Source organism: Oncorhynchus kisutch, unplaced genomic scaffold, assembly GCF_002021735.2.
Source record: "Oncorhynchus kisutch isolate 150728-3 unplaced genomic scaffold, Okis_V2 Okis09a-Okis19a_hom, whole genome shotgun sequence".
Classification (NCBI taxonomy): Eukaryota; Metazoa; Chordata; class Actinopteri; order Salmoniformes; family Salmonidae; genus Oncorhynchus; species Oncorhynchus kisutch.
In genome coordinates this window covers 17524719-17540830 of record NW_022261985.1, presented here as the reverse complement: position 1 = coordinate 17540830, position 16112 = coordinate 17524719, and the positions used below count along the sequence as shown (strand labels likewise).

The 16112-nt window shown below is 53.6% G+C and overlaps 1 protein-coding gene across 1 annotated transcript in view; it reads right to left on the bottom strand.

Moving 5' to 3' along the window:
- The window catches only part of LOC116360509 (adipocyte plasma membrane-associated protein), a 47931-nt gene that overhangs the window by 15860 nt on the left and 15959 nt on the right, over nt 1-16112 (bottom strand). The gene's annotated exons all lie outside the window — the stretch shown is intronic.

Genomic DNA, 16112 nt, shown 5'->3' with positions numbered 1-16112 from the left:
GTCTGTCCTGCTACCTAGAGGACCAACAGAGATAACATCACAGTCTGTCCTGCTACCTTGGAGGACCAACAGAGATAACATCACAGTCTGTACTGCTACCTAGAGGACCAACAGAGATAACATCACAGTCTGTCCTGCTACCTAGAGGACCAACAGAGATAACATCACAGTCTGTCCTGCTACCTTGGAGGACCAACAGAGATAACATCACAGTCTGTCCTGCTACCTAGAGGACCAACAGAGATAACATCACAGTCTGTCCTGCTACCTAGAGGACCAACAGAGATAACATCACAGTCTGTCCTGCTACCTAGAGGACCAACAGAGATAACATCACAGTCTGTCCTGCTACCTAGAGGACCAACAGAGATAACATCACAGTCTGTCCTGCTACCTTGGAGGACCAACAGAGATAACATCACAGTCTGTCCTGCTACCTAGAGGACCAACAGAGATAACATCACAGTCTGTCCTGCTACCTAGAGGACCAACAGAGATAACATCAGTCTGTCCTGCTACCTAGAGGACCAACAGAGATAACATCACAGTCTGTCCTGCTACCTAGAGGACCAACAGAGATAACATCACAGTCTGTCCTGCTACCTTGGAGGACCAACAGAGATAACATCACAGTCTGTCCTGCTACCTAGAGGACCAACAGAGATAACATCACAGTCTGTCCTGCTACCTAGAGGACCAACAGAGATAACATCACAGTCTGTCCTGCTACCTAGAGGACCAACAGAGATAACATCACAGTCTGTCCTGCTACCTTGGAGGACCAACAGAGATAACATCACAGTCTGTCCTGCTACCTAGAGGACCAACAGAGATAACATCACAGTCTGTCCTGCTACCTAGAGGACCAACAGAGATAACATCAGTCTGTCCTGCTACCTAGAGGACCAACAGAGATAACATCACAGTCTGTCCTGCCCTCTTTCGGTCTCTCCATCTCCCGTCTGGAACAACATCAGAGGATTTCTAGAGATTTACTAGACCGTCTCTAACACAACCTGACACACACACACACACACACACACACACACACACACACACACACACACACACACACACACACACACACACACACACACACACACACACACACACACACACACACACACACACACACACACAACCTGACACACACACACACACACACAACCTGACACACACACACACACACACACACACACACACACAACCTGACACACACACACACACAACCTGACACACACACACACACACAACCTGACACACACACACACACAACCTGGCACACACACAAACGTCTGTTTTGGCCAGAGCTCAGAGGAAGACAATCGGCTGCCGGCCACATCAACAGAGATCTGAACAGAACACGTTCCCACAGCTAAACACTTCCCAACAGAAGAGTCAGTGTTCCACACCAGGGGTCCAGTAGAACATCTGAAATATTCAGGTCCTCCTCCTTTTATAAATGTTTTCTCACCTGTTTCATACCTACTGAACTAAACACAGCCCTGTAGACCCCAGACAGATTTCATCATACATCAATAAGCCTGCTATAATTACTGACCACACTCCTACTACTGTCAGCTAGCCAGATAGCCATGAAGAATTGTTAGCTAGCCAGATAGCCATGAAGAATTGTTAGCTAGCCAGATAGCCATGAAGAATTGTTAGCTAGCCAGATAGCCATGAAGAACTGTGAGCTAGCCAGATAGCCATGAAGAATTGTTAGCTAGCCAGATAGCCATGAAGAACTGTGAGCTAGCCAGATAGCCACGAATAATTGTTTGCTAGCCAGATAGCCACGAAGAACTGTTAGCTTGGGGAAGTGCAGCGTGAGGTAATACAGTAGGGGGAGTGCTGCTCAGCGTGAGGTAATACAGTAGGGGGAGTGCTGCTCAGCGTGAGGTAATACAGTAGGGGGAGTGCTGCTCAGCGTGAGGTAATACAGTAGGGGGAGTGCTGCTCAGCGTGAGGTAATACAGTAGGGGGAGTGCTGCTCAGCGTGAGGTAATACAGTAGGGGGAATGCTGCTCAGCGTGAGGTAATACAGTAGGGGGAGTGCTGCTCAGCGTGAGGTAATACAGTAGGGGGAGTGCTGCTCAGCGTGAGGTAATACAGTAGGGGGAGTGCTGCTCAGCGTGAGGTAATACAGTAGAGGGAGTGCTGCTCAGCGTGAGGTAATACAGTAGGGGGGAGTAATACAGTAGGGGGAGTGCTGCTCAGCGTGAGGTAATACAGTAGAGGGGAGTGCTGAGGTAATACAGTAGGGGGAGGTAATACAGTAGGGGGAGTGCTGCTCAGCGTGAGGTAATACAGTAGGGGGAGTGCTGCTCAGCGTGAGGTAATACAGTAGGGGGAGTGCTGCTCAGCGTGAGGTAATACAGTAGGGGGAGTGCTGCTCAGCATGAGGTAATACAGTAGGGGGAGGTAATACAGTAGGGGGAGTGCTGCTCAGCGTGAGGTAATACAGTAGGGGGAGTGCTGCTCAGCATGAGGTAATACAGTAGGGGGAGTGCTGCTCAGCGTGAGGTAATACAGTAGGGGGAGTGCTGAGGTAATACAGTAGGGGGAGTGCTGCTCAGCGTGAGGTAATACAGTAGGGGGGAGTGCTGCTCAGCGTGAGGTAATACAGTAGAGGGAGTGCTGCTCAGCGTGAGGTAATACAGTAGGGGGAGTGCTGCTCAGCGTGAGGTAATACAGTAGAGAGAGTGCTGCTCAGCGTGAGGTAATACAGTAGAGGGAGTGCTGCTCAGCGTGAGGTAATACAGTAGGGGGAGTGCTGAGGTAATACAGTAGGGGGAGTGCTGCTCAGCGTGAGGTAATACAGTAGGGGGGAGTGCTGCTCAGCGTGAGGTAATACAGTAGAGGGAGTGCTGCTCAGCGTGAGGTAATACAGTAGGGGGAGTGCTGCTCAGCGTGAGGTAATACAGTAGAGAGAGTGCTGCTCAGCGTGAGGTAATACAGTAGAGGGAGTGCTGCTCAGCGTGAGGTAATACAGTAGGGGGAGTGCTGAGGTAATACAGTAGGGGGAGTGCTGAGGTAATACAGTAGGGGGAGTGATGCTCAGCGTGAGGTAATACAGTAGGGGGAGTGCTGCTCAGCATGAGGTAATACAGTAGGGGGAGTGATGCTCAGCGTCAGGTAATACAGTAGGGGGAGTGCTGCTCAGCGTGAGGTAATACAGTAGAGGGGGAGTGCTGCTCAGCGTGAGGTAATACAGTAGGGGGAGTGCTGCTCAGCGTGAGGTAATACAGTAGAGGGAGTGCTGCTCAGCGTGAGGTAATACAGTAGCGGGAGTGCTGCTCAGCGTCAGGTAATACAGTGGGGGGGGAGTGCTGCTCAGCGTGAGGTAATACAGTAGGGGGAGTGCTGCTCAGCGTCAGGTAATACAGTGGGGGGGGAGTGCTGCTCAGCGTGAGGTAATACAGTAGGGGGAGCGGTTCTCAGCGTGAGGTAATACAGTAGAGGGAGTGGTGCTCAGCGTCAGGTAATACAGTAGGGGGGAGTGCTGCTCAGCGTGAGGTAATACAGTAGGGGGGAGTGCTGCTCAGCGTGAGGTAATACAGTAGGGGGGAGTGCTGCTCAGCGTGAGGTAATACAGTAGGGGGAGTGCTGCTCAGCGTGAGGTAATACAGTAGGGGGAGTGCTGCTCAGCGTGAGGTAATACAGTAGGGGGAGTGCTGCTCAGCGTGAGGTAATACAGTAGGGGGAGTGCTGCTCAGCGTGAGGTAATACAGTAGGGGGAGTGCTGAGGTAATACAGTAGGGGGAGTGCTGCTCAGCGTGAGGTAATACAGTAGGGGGAGTGCTGCTCAGCGTGAGGTAATACAGTAGAGGGAGTGCTGCTCAGCGTGAGGTAATACAGTAGAGGGGAGTGCTGCTCAGCGTGAGGTAATACAGTAGAGGGAGTGCTGCTCAGCGTGAGGTAATGGAGGTAATACAGTAGAGGGAGTGCTGCTCAGCGTGAGGTAATACAGTAGGGGGAGTGCTGCTCAGCGTGAGGTAATACAGTAGAGGGAGTGCTGCTCAGCGTGAGGTAATACAGTAGAGGGAGTGCTGCTCAGCGTGAGGTAATACAGTAGGGGGAGTGCTGCTCAGCGTGAGGTAATACAGTAGGGGGAGTGCTGCTCAGCGTGAGGTAATACAGTAGAGGGAGTGCTGCTCAGCGTGAGGTAATACAGTAGAGGGAGTGCTGCTCAGCGTGAGGTAATACAGTAGAGGGAGTGCTGCTCAGCGTGAGGTAATGGAGGTAATACAGTAGGGGGAGTGCTGCTCAGCGTGAGGTAATACAGTAGGGGGAGTGCTGCTCAGCGTGAGGTAATACAGTAGAGGGAGTGCTGCTAAGCGTGAGGTAATGGAGGTAATACAGTAGGGGGAGTGCTGAGGTAATACAGTAGAGGGGGTGCTGCTCAGCGTGAGGTAATACAGTAGGGGGAGTGCTGAGGTAATACAGTAGGGGGAGTGCTGAGGTAATACAGTAGGGGGAGCGGTTCTCAGCGTGAGGTAATACAGTAGGGGGAGTGCTGCTCAGCGTGAGGTAATACAGTAGGGGGAGTGCTGCTCCGCGTGAGGTAATACAGTAGGGGGAGTGGTGCTCAGCGTCAGGTAATACAGTAGGGGGGAGTGCTGCTCAGCGTGAGGTAATACAGTAGGGGGAGTGCTGCTCAGCGTGAGGTAATACAGTAGGGGGAGTGCTGCTCAGCGTGAGGTAATACAGTAGGGGAGGTGCTGCTCAGAGTGAGGTAATACAGTAGGGGGAGTGCTGAGGTAATACAGTAGGGGAGTGCTGCTCAGCGTGAGGTAATACAGTAGAGGGAGTGCTGCTCAGCGTGAGGTAATACAGTAGGGGGAGTGCTGCTCAGCGTGAGGTAATACAGTAGAGGGAGTGCTGCTCAGCGTGAGGTAATACAGTAGGGGGAGTGCTGCTCAGCGTGAGGTAATACAGTAGGGGGAGTGCTGCTCAGCTTGAGGTTATACAGTATGGGGAGTGCTGCTCAGCGTGAGGTAATACAGTAGGGGGAGTGCTGCTCAGCGTGAGGTAATACAGTAGGGGGAGTGCTGCTCAGCATGAGGTAATACAGTAGAGGGGAGTGCTGCTCAGCGTGAGGTAATACAGTAGGGGGAGTGCTGCTCAGCATGAGGTAATACAGTAGGGGGGGTGCTGCTCAGCATGAGGTAATACAGTAGGGGGGGTGCTGCTCAGCGTGAGGTAATGGAGGTAATACAGTAGGGGGAGTGCTGCTCAGTGTGAGGTAATACAGTAGGGGGACTGGTGCTCAGCGTGAGGTAATACAGTAGAGGGAGTGCTGCTCAGCATGAGGTAATACAGTAGGGGGAGTGCTGCTCAGCGTGAGGTAATACAGTAGGGGGGAGTGCTGCTCAGCGTGAGGTAATACAGTAGGGGGAGTGATGCTCAGCGTCAGGTAATACAGTAGGGGGAGTGCTGCTCAGCGTGAGGTAATACAGTAGAGGGGGAGTGCTGCTCAGCGTGAGGTAATACAGTAGGGGGAGTGCTGCTCAGCGTGAGGTAATACAGTAGGGGGAGCGGTTCTCAGCGTGAGGTAATACAGTAGAGGGAGTGCTGCTCAGCGTGAGGTAATACAGTAGAGGGAGTGCTGCTCAGCGTCAGGTAATACAGTGGGGGGGGAGTGCTGCTCAGCGTGAGGTAATACAGTAGGGGGAGTGCTGCTCAGCGTCAGGTAATACAGTGGGGGGGGAGTGCTGCTCAGCGTGAGGTAATACAGTAAGGGGAGCGGTTCTCAGCGTGAGGTAATACAGTAGAGGGAGTGGTGCTCAGCGTCAGGTAATACAGTAGGGGGGAGTGCTGCTCAGCGTGAGGTAATACAGTAGAGGGAGTGCTGCTCAGCGTGAGGTAATACAGTAGGGGGGAGTGCTGCTCAGCGTGAGGTAATACAGTAGGGGGAGTGCTGCTCAGCGTGAGGTAATACAGTAGGGGGAGTGCTGCTCAGCGTGAGGTAATACAGTAGGGGGGGAGTGCTGCTCAGCGTGAGGTAATACAGTAGGGGGAGTGCTGCTCAGCGTGAGGTAATACAGTAGGGGGAGTGCTGCTCAGCGTGAGGTAATACAGTAGAGGGAGTGCTGCTCAGCGTGAGGTAATACAGTAGGGGGAGTGCTGAGGTAATACAGTAGGGGGAGTGCTGCTCAGCGTGAGGTAATATAGTAGGGGGAGTGCTGCTCAGCGTGAGGTAATACAGTAGAGGGAGTGCTGCTCAGCGTGAGGTAATACAGTAGAGGGGAGTGCTGCTCAGCGTGAGGTAATACAGTAGAGGGAGTGCTGCTCAGCGTGAGGTAATGGAGGTAATACAGTAGAGGGAGTGCTGCTCAGCGTGAGGTAATACAGTAGGGGGAGTGCTGCTCAGCGTGAGGTAATACAGTAGAGGGAGTGCTGCTCAGCGTGAGGTAATACAGTAGAGGGAGTGCTGCTCAGCGTGAGGTAATACAGTAGGGGGAGTGCTGCTCAGCGTGAGGTAATACAGTAGGGGGAGTGCTGCTCAGCGTGAGGTAATACAGTAGAGGGAGTGCTGCTCAGCGTGAGGTAATACAGTAGAGGGAGTGCTGCTCAGCGTGAGGTAATACAGTAGAGGGAGTGCTGCTCAGCGTGAGGTAATGGAGGTAATACAGTAGGGGGAGTGCTGCTCAGCGTGAGGTAATACAGTAGGGGGAGTGCTGCTCAGCGTGAGGTAATACAGTAGAGGGAGTGCTGTTAAGCGTGAGGTAATGGAGGTAATACAGTAGGGGGAGTGCTGAGGTAATACAGTAGTGGGGGTGCTGCTCAGCGTGAGGTAATACAGTAGGGGGAGTGCTGAGGTAATACAGTAGGGGGAGTGCTGAGGTAATACAGTAGGGGGAGCGGTTCTCAGCGTGAGGTAATACAGTAGGGGGAGTGCTGCTCAGCGTGAGGTAATACAGTAGGGGGAGTGCTGCTCAGCGTGAGGTAATACAGTAGGGGGAGTGGTGCTCAGCGTCAGGTAATACAGTAGGGGGGAGTGCTGCTCAGCGTGAGGTAATACAGTAGGGGGAGTGCTGCTCAGCGTGAGGTAATACAGTAGGGGGAGTGCTGCTCAGCGTGAGGTAATACAGTAGGGGGAGTGGTGCTCAGCGTCAGGTAATACAGTAGGGGGGAGTGCTGCTCAGCGTGAGGTAATACAGTAGGGGGAGTGCTGCTCAGCGTGAGGTAATACAGTAGGGGGAGTGCTGCTCAGAGTGAGGTAATACAGTAGGGGGAGTGCTGAGGTAATACAGTAGGGGAGTGCTGCTCAGCGTGAGGTAATACAGTAGAGGGAGTGCTGCTCAGCGTGAGGTAATACAGTAGGGGGAGTGCTGCTCAGCGTGAGGTAATACAGTAGAGGGAGTGCTGCTCAGCGTGAGGTAATACAGTAGGGGGAGTGCTGCTCAGCGTGAGGTAATACAGTAGGGGGAGTGCTGCTCAGCTTGAGGTTATACAGTATGGGGAGTGCTGCTCAGCGTGAGGTAATACAGTAGGGGGAGTGCTGCTCAGCGTGAGGTAATACAGTAGGGGGAGTGCTGCTCAGCATGAGGTAATACAGTAGAGGGGAGTGCTGCTCAGCGTGAGGTAATACAGTAGGGGGAGTGCTGCTCAGCATGAGGTAATACAGTAGGGGGGGTGCTGCTCAGCATGAGGTAATACAGTAGGGGGGGTGCTGCTCAGCGTGAGGTAATGGAGGTAATACAGTAGGGGGAGTGCTGCTCAGTGTGAGGTAATATAGTAGGGGGACTGGTGCTCAGCGTGAGGTAATACAGTAGAGGGAGTGCTGCTCAGCATGAGGTAATACAGTAGGGGGAGTGCTGCTCAGCGTGAGGTAATACAGTAGGGGGGAGTGCTGCTCAGCGTGAGGTAATACAGTAGGGGGAGTGATGCTCAGCGTCAGGTAATACAGTAGGGGGAGTGCTGCTCAGCGTGAGGTAATACAGTAGAGGGGGAGTGCTGCTCAGCGTGAGGTAATACAGTAGGGGGAGTGCTGCTCAGCGTGAGGTAATACAGTAGGGGGAGCGGTTCTCAGCGTGAGGTAATACAGTAGAGGGAGTGCTGCTCAGCGTGAGGTAATACAGTAGAGGGAGTGCTACTCAGCGTCAGGTAATACAGTGGGGGGGAGTGCTGCTCAGCGTGAGGTAATACAGTAGGGGGAGTGCTGCTCAGCGTCAGGTAATACAGTAGAGGGAGTGCTGCTCAGCGTGAGGTAATACAGTAGGGGGGAGTGCTGCTCAGCGTGAGGTAATACAGTAGGGGGAGTGCTGCTCAGCGGAGGTAATACAGTAGGGGGAGTGCTGCTCAGCGTGAGGTAATACAGTAGGGGGAGTGCTGCTCAGCGTGAGGTAATACAGTAGGGGGAGTGCTGCTCAGCGTGAGGTAATACAGTAGAGGGAGTGCTGCTCAGTGTGAGGTAATACAGTAGGGGGAGTGCTGAGGTAATACAGTAGGGGGAGTGCTGCTCAGCGTGAGGTAATACAGTAGGGGGAGTGCTGCTCAGCGTGAGGTAATACAGTAGAGGGAGTGCTGCTCAGCGTGAGGTAATACAGTAGAGGGGAGTGCTGCTCAGCGTGAGGTAATACAGTAGAGGGAGTGCTGCTCAGCGTGAGGTAATGGAGGTAATACAGTAGAAGGGGTGCTGCTCAGCGTGAGGTAATACAGTAGGGGGAGTGCTGCTCAGCGTGAGGTAATACAGTAGAGGGAGTGCTGCTCAGCGTGAGGTAATACAGTAGAGGGAGTGCTGCTCAGCGTGAGGTAATACAGTAGGGGGAGTGCTGCTCAGCGTGAGGTAATACAGTAGGGGGAGTGCTGCTCAGCGTGAGGTAATACAGTAGAGGGAGTGCTGCTCAGCGTGAGGTAATACAGTAGAGGAGTGCTGCTCAGCGTGAGGTAATAGAGTAGAGGGAGTGCTGCTCAGCGTGAGGTAATGGAGGTAATACAGTAGGGGGAGTGCTGCTCAGCGTGAGGTAATACAGTAGGGGGAGTGCTGCTCAGCGTGAGGTAATACAGTAGAGGGAGTGCTGCTAAGCGTGAGGTAATGGAGGTAATACAGTAGGGGAGTGCTGAGGTAATACAGTAGAGGGGGTGCTGCTCAGCGTGAGGTAATACAGTAGGGGGAGTGCTGAGGTAATACAGTAGGGGGAGTGCTGCTCAGCTTGAGGTTATACAGTATGGGGAGTATTGCTCAGCGTGAGGTAATACAGTAGGGGGAGTGCTGCTCAGCGTGAGGTAATACAGTAGGGGGGAGTGCTGCTCAGCGTGAGGTAATACAGTAGGGGGAGTGCTGCTCAGCGTGAGGTAATACAGTAGGGGGAGTGCTGCTCAGCGTGAGGTAATACAGTAGGGGGAGTGCTGCTCAGCGTGAGGTAATACAGTAGGGGGAGTGCTGCTCAGCGTGAGGTAATACAGTAGAGGGAGTGCTGCTCAGCGTGAGGTAATACAGTAGGGGGAGTGCTGAGGTAATACAGTAGGGGGAGTGCTGCTCAGCGTGAGGTAATACAGTAGGGGGAGTCCTGCTCAGCGTGAGGTAATACAGTAGAGGGAGTGCTGCTCAGCGTGAGGTAATACAGTAGAGGGGAGTGCTGCTCAGCGTGAGGTAATACAGTAGAGGGAGTGCTGCTCAGCGTGAGGTAATGGAGGTAATACAGTAGAAGGGGTGCTGCTCAGCGTGAGGTAATACAGTAGGGGGAGTGCTGCTCAGCGTGAGGTAATACAGTAGAGGGAGTGCTGCTCAGCGTGAGGTAATACAGTAGAGGGGAGTGCTGCTCAGCGTGAGGTAATACAGTAGGGGGAGTGCTGCTCAGCGTGAGGTAATACAGTAGGGGGAGTGCTGCTCAGCGTGAGGTAATACAGTAGAGGGAGTGCTGCTCAGCGTGAGGTAATACAGTAGGGGGAGTGCTGCTCAGCGTGAGGTAATACAGTAGAGGGAGTGCTGCTCAGCGTGAGGTAATACAGTAGGGGGAGTGCTGCTCAGCGTGAGGTAATACAGTAGGGGGAGTGCTGCTCAGCATGAGGTAATACAGTAGAGGGGAGTGCTGCTCAGCGTGAGGTAATACAGTAGGGGGAGTGCTGCTCAGCATGAGGTAATAGAGTAGGGGGGGTGCTGCTCAGCATGAGGTAATACAGTAGGGGGGGTGCTGCTCAGCGTGAGGTAATGGAGGTAATACAGTAGGGGGAGTGCTGCTCAGTGTGAGGTAATACAGTAGGGGGACTGGTGCTCAGCGTGAGGTAATACAGTAGAGGGAGTGCTGCTCAGCATGAGGTAATACAGTAGGGGGAGTGCTGAGGTAATACAGTAGGGGGAGTGCTGCTCAGCGTGAGGTAATATAGTAGCGGGAGTGCTGCTCAGCGTGAGGTAATACAGTAGAGGGAGTGCTGCTCAGCGTGAGGTAATACAGTAGAGGGGAGTGCTGAGGTAATACAGTAGGGGAGTGCTGCTCAGCGTGAGGTAATACAGTAGAGGGAGTGCTGCTCAGCGTGAGGTAATACAGTAGGGGGAGTGCTGCTCAGCGTGAGGTAATACAGTAGAGGGAGTGCTGCTCAGCGTGAGGTAATACAGTAGGGGGAGTGCTGCTCAGCGTGAGGTAATACAGTAGGGGGAGTGCTGCTCAGCTTGAGGTTATACAGTATGGGGAGTGCTGCTCAGCGTGAGGTAATACAGTAGGGGGAGTGCTGCTCAGCGTGAGGTAATACAGTAGGGGGAGTGCTGCTCAGCATGAGGTAATACAGTAGAGGGGAGTGCTGCTCAGCGTGAGGTAATACAGTAGGGGGAGTGCTGCTCAGCATGAGGTAATACAGTAGGGGGGGTGCTGCTCAGCATGAGGTAATACAGTAGGGGGGGTGCTGCTCAGCGTGAGGTAATGGAGGTAATACAGTAGGGGGAGTGCTGCTCAGTGTGAGGTAATATAGTAGGGGGACTGGTGCTCAGCGTGAGGTAATACAGTAGAGGGAGTGCTGCTCAGCATGAGGTAATACAGTAGGGGGAGTGCTGCTCAGCGTGAGGTAATACAGTAGGGGGGAGTGCTGCTCAGCGTGAGGTAATACAGTAGGGGGAGTGATGCTCAGCGTCAGGTAATACAGTAGGGGGAGTGCTGCTCAGCGTGAGGTAATACAGTAGAGGGGGAGTGCTGCTCAGCGTGAGGTAATACAGTAGGGGGAGTGCTGCTCAGCGTGAGGTAATACAGTAGGGGAGCGGTTCTCAGCGTGAGGTAATACAGTAGAGGGAGTGCTGCTCAGCGTGAGGTAATACAGTAGAGGGAGTGCTACTCAGCGTCAGGTAATACAGTGGGGGGGGAGTGCTGCTCAGCGTGAGGTAATACAGTAGGGGGAGTGCTGCTCAGCGTCAGGTAATACAGTAGAGGGAGTGCTGCTCAGCGTGAGGTAATACAGTAGGGGGGAGTGCTGCTCAGCGTGAGGTAATACAGTAGGGGGAGTGCTGCTCAGCGTGAGGTAATACAGTAGGGGGAGTGCTGCTCAGCGTGAGGTAATACAGTAGGGGGAGTGCTGCTCAGCGTGAGGTAATACAGTAGGGGGAGTGCTGCTCAGCGTGAGGTAATACAGTAGAGGGAGTGCTGCTCAGTGTGAGGTAATACAGTAGGGGGAGTGCTGAGGTAATACAGTAGGGGGAGTGCTGCTCAGCGTGAGGTAATACAGTAGGGGGAGTGCTGCTCAGCGTGAGGTAATACAGTAGAGGGAGTGCTGCTCAGCGTGAGGTAATACAGTAGAGGGGAGTGCTGCTCAGCGTGAGGGTAATACAGTAGAGGGAGTGCTGCTCAGCGTGAGGTAATGGAGGTAATACAGTAGAAGGGGTGCTGCTCAGCGTGAGGTAATACAGTAGGGGGAGTGCTGCTCAGCGTGAGGTAATACAGTAGAGGGAGTGCTGCTCAGCGTGAGGTAATACAGTAGAGGGAGTGCTGCTCAGCGTGAGGTAATACAGTAGGGGGAGTGCTGCTCAGCGTGAGGTAATACAGTAGGGGGAGTGCTGCTCAGCGTGAGGTAATACAGTAGAGGGAGTGCTGCTCAGCGTGAGGTAATACAGTAGAGGGAGTGCTGCTCAGCGTGAGGTAATAGAGTAGAGGGAGTGCTGCTCAGCGTGAGGTAATGGAGGTAATACAGTAGGGGGAGTGCTGCTCAGCGTGAGGTAATACAGTAGGGGGAGTGCTGCTCAGCGTGAGGTAATACAGTAGAGGGAGTGCTGCTAAGCGTGAGGTAATGGAGGTAATACAGTAGGGGAGTGCTGAGGTAATACAGTAGAGGGGGTGCTGCTCAGCGTGAGGTAATACAGTAGGGGAGTGCTGAGGTAATACAGTAGGGGGAGTGCTGCTCAGCTTGAGGTGATACAGTATGGGGAGTGCTGCTCAGCGTGAGGTAATACAGTAGGGGGAGTGCTGCTCAGCGTGAGGTAATACAGTAGGGGGGAGTGCTGCTCAGCGTGAGGTAATACAGTAGGGGGAGTGCTGCTCAGCGTGAGGTAATACAGTAGGGGGAGTGCTGCTCAGCGTGAGGTAATACAGTAGGGGGAGTGCTGCTCAGCGTGAGGTAAATACAGTAGGGGGAGTGCTGCTCAGCGTGAGGTACAGAAGGGGAGTGCTGCCTAGCGTGAGGTATAGAGGGGAGTGCTGCTCAGCGTGAGGTAATACAGTAGGGGGAGTGCTGAGGTAATACAGTAGGGGAGTGCTGCTCAGCGTGAGGTAATACAGTAGGGGGAGTGCTGCTCAGCGTGAGGTAATACAGTAGAGGGAGTGCTGCTCAGCGTGAGGTAATACAGTAGAGGGGAGTGCTGCTCAGCGTGAGGTAATACAGTAGAGGGAGTGCTGCTCAGCGTGAGGTAATGGAGGTATACAGTAGAAGGGGTGCTGCTCAGCGTGAGGTAATACAGTAGGGGGAGTGCTGCTCAGCGTGAGGTAATACAGTAGAGGGAGTGCTGCTCAGCGTGAGGTAATACAGTAGAGGGAGTGCTGCTCAGCGTGAGGTAATACAGTAGGGGGAGTGCTGCTCAGCGTGAGGTAATACAGTAGGGGGAGTGCTGCTCAGCGTGAGGTAATACAGTAAGAGGGAGTGCTGCTCAGCGTGAGGTAATACAGTAGAGGGAGTGCTGCTCAGCGTGAGGTAATAGAGTAGAGGAGTGCTGCTCAGCGTGAGGTAATGGAGGTAATTACAGTAGGGGGAGTGCTGCTTCAGCGTGAGGTAATACAGTAGGGGAAGTGCTGCTCAGCGTGAGGTAATACAGTAGAGGGAGTGCTGCTAAGCGTGAGGTAATGGAGGTATACAGTAGGGGGAGTGCTGAGGTAATACAGTAGAGGGGTGCTGCTCAGCGTGAGGTAATACAGTAGGGGGAGTGCTGAGGTAATTACAGTAGGGGGAGTGCTGAGGTAATACAGTAGGGGGAGCGGTTCTTCTGCGTGAGGTAATACAGTAGGGGGAGTGCTGCTCAGCGTGAGGTATACAGTAGGGGGAGTGCTGCTCAGCGTGAGGTAATACAGTAGGGGGGAGTGGTTGCTCAGCGTCAGGTAATACATAGGGGGGAGTGCTGCTCAGGCTGAGGTATACAGTAGGGTGAGTGCTGCTCAGCGTGAGGTAATACAGTAGGGGAGTGCTGCTCAGCGTGAGGTAATACAGTAGGGGAGGTGCTGCTCAGGAGTGAGGTAATACAGTAGGGGGAGTGCTGAGGTAATACAGTAGGGGAGTGCTGCTCAGCGTGAGGTAATACAGTAGAGGGAGTGCTGCTCAGCGTTGAGGTAATACAGTAGGGGGAGTGCTGCTCAGCGTTGAGGTAATACAGTAGAGGGAGTGCTGCTCAGCGTGAGGTAATACAGTAGGGGGAGTGCTGCTCAGCGTGAGGTAATACAGTAGGGGGAGTGCTGCTCAGCTTGAGGTTATACAGTATGGGGAGTGCTGCTCAGCGTGAGGTATACAGTAGGGGGAGTGCTGTCAGCGTGAGGTAATACAGTAGGGGGAGTGCTGCCTCAGCATGAGGTAATACAGTAGAGGGGAGTGCTGCTCAGCGTGAGGTAATACAGTAGGGGAGTGCTGCTCAGCATGAGGTAATAGAGTAGGGGGGGTGCTTGCTCAGCATGAGGTAATACAGTAGGGGGGGTGCTGCTCAGCGTGAGGTAATGGAGGTAATACAGTAGGGGGAGTGCTGCTCAGTGTGAGGTAATACAGTAGGGGGACTGGTGCTCAGCGTGAGGTAATACAGTAGAGGGAGTGCTGCTCAGCATGAGGTAATACAGTAGGGGGAGTGCTGCTCAGCGTGAGGTAATACAGTAGGGGGGGAGTGCTGCTCAGCGTGAGGTAATACAGTAGGGGGAGTGATGCTCAGCGTCAGGTAATACAGTAGGGGGAGTGCTGCTCAGCGTGAGGTAATACAGTAGAGGGGGAGTGCTGCTCAGCATGAGGTAATACAGTAGGGGAGTGCTGCTCAGCGTGAGGTAATACAGTAGGGGGAAGCGGTTCTCAGCGTGAGGTAATACAGTAGGGGGGGGGAGTGCTGCTCAGCGTGAGGTAATACAGTAGGGGGAGTGCTGCTCAGCGTGAGGTAATACAGTAGAGGGAGTGCTACTCAGCGTCAGGTAATACAGTGGGGGGGAGTGCTGCTCCAGCGTGAGGTAATACAGTAGGGGGAGTGCCTGCTCAGCGTCAGGTAATACAGTAGAGGGAGTGCTGCTCAGCGTGAGGTAATACAGTAGGGGGGAGTGCTGCTCAGCGTGAGGTAATACAGTAGGGGGGAGTGCTGCTCAGCGTGAGGTATTACAGTAAGGGGGAGTGCTGCTCAGCGTGAGGTAATACAGTAGGGAGTGCTGCTCAGCGTGAGGTAATACAGTAGGGGGAGTGTGCTCAGCGTTGAGGTAATACAGTAGAGGGAGTGCTGCTCAGTGTGAGGTAATACAGTAGGGGGAGTGCTGAGGTAATACAGTAGGGGGGGTGCTGCTCAGCGTGAGGTAATACAGTAGGGGGAGTGCTGCTCAGCGTGAGGTAATACCAGTAGAGGGAGTGCTGCTCAGCGTGAGGTAATAAAGTAGAGGGGAGTGCTGCTCAGCGTGAGGTAATACAGTAGAGGGAGTGCTGCTCAGCGTGAGGTAATGGAGGTAATACAGTAGAAGGGGTGCTGCTCAGCGTGAGGTAATACAGTAGGGGGAGTGCTGCTCAGCGTGGGTAATACAGTAGAGGGGATGCTGCTCAGCGTGAGGTAATACAGTAGAGGGAGTTGCTGCTCAGCGTGAGGTAATACAGTAGGGGGAGTTGCTGCTCAGCGTGAGGTAATACAGTAGGGGAGTGCTGCTCAGCGTGAGTTAATACAGTAGAGGAGTGCTGCTCAGCGTGAGGTAATACAGTAGAGGAGTGCTGCTCAGCGTGAGTAATAGAGTAGAGGGAGTGCCGCTCAGCGTGAGGTAATGGAGGTAATACAGTAGGGGGAGTGCTGCTCAGCGTGAGGTAATACAGTAGGGGGGAGTGCTGCTCAGCGTGAGGTAATACAGTAGAGGGAGTGCTGCTAAGCGTGAGGTAATGGAGGTAATACAGTAGGGGGAGTGCTGAGGTAATACAGTAGGGGGAGTGCTGCTCAGCGTGAGGTAATACAGTAGGGGGAGTGCTGAGGTAATACAGTAGGGGGGAGTGCTGCTCAGCGTGAGGTAATACAGTAGGGGGAGTGCTGCTCAGCGTGAGGTAATACAGTAGGGGGAGTGCTGCTCAGCGTGAGGTAATACAGTAGGGGGGAGTGCTGCTCAGCGTGAGGTAATACAGTAGGGGGAGTGCTGCTCAGCGTGAGGTAATACAGTAGGGGGAGTGCTGCTCAGCGTGAGGTAATACAGTAGGGGGAGTGCTGCTCAGCGTGAGGTAATACAGTAGGGGGAGTGCTGCTCAGCGTGAGGTAATACAGTAGAGGGAGTGCTGCTCAGCGTGAGGTAATACAGTAGGGGGAGTGCTGAGGTAATACAGTAGGGGGAGTGCTGCTCAGCGTGAGGTAATACAGTAGGGGGAGTGCTGCTCAGCGTGAGGTAATACAGTAGAGGGAGTGCTGCTCAGCGTGAGGTAATACAGTAGAGGGGAGTGCTGCTCAGCGTGAGGTAATACAGTAGAGGGAGTGCTGCTCAGCGTGAGGTAATGGA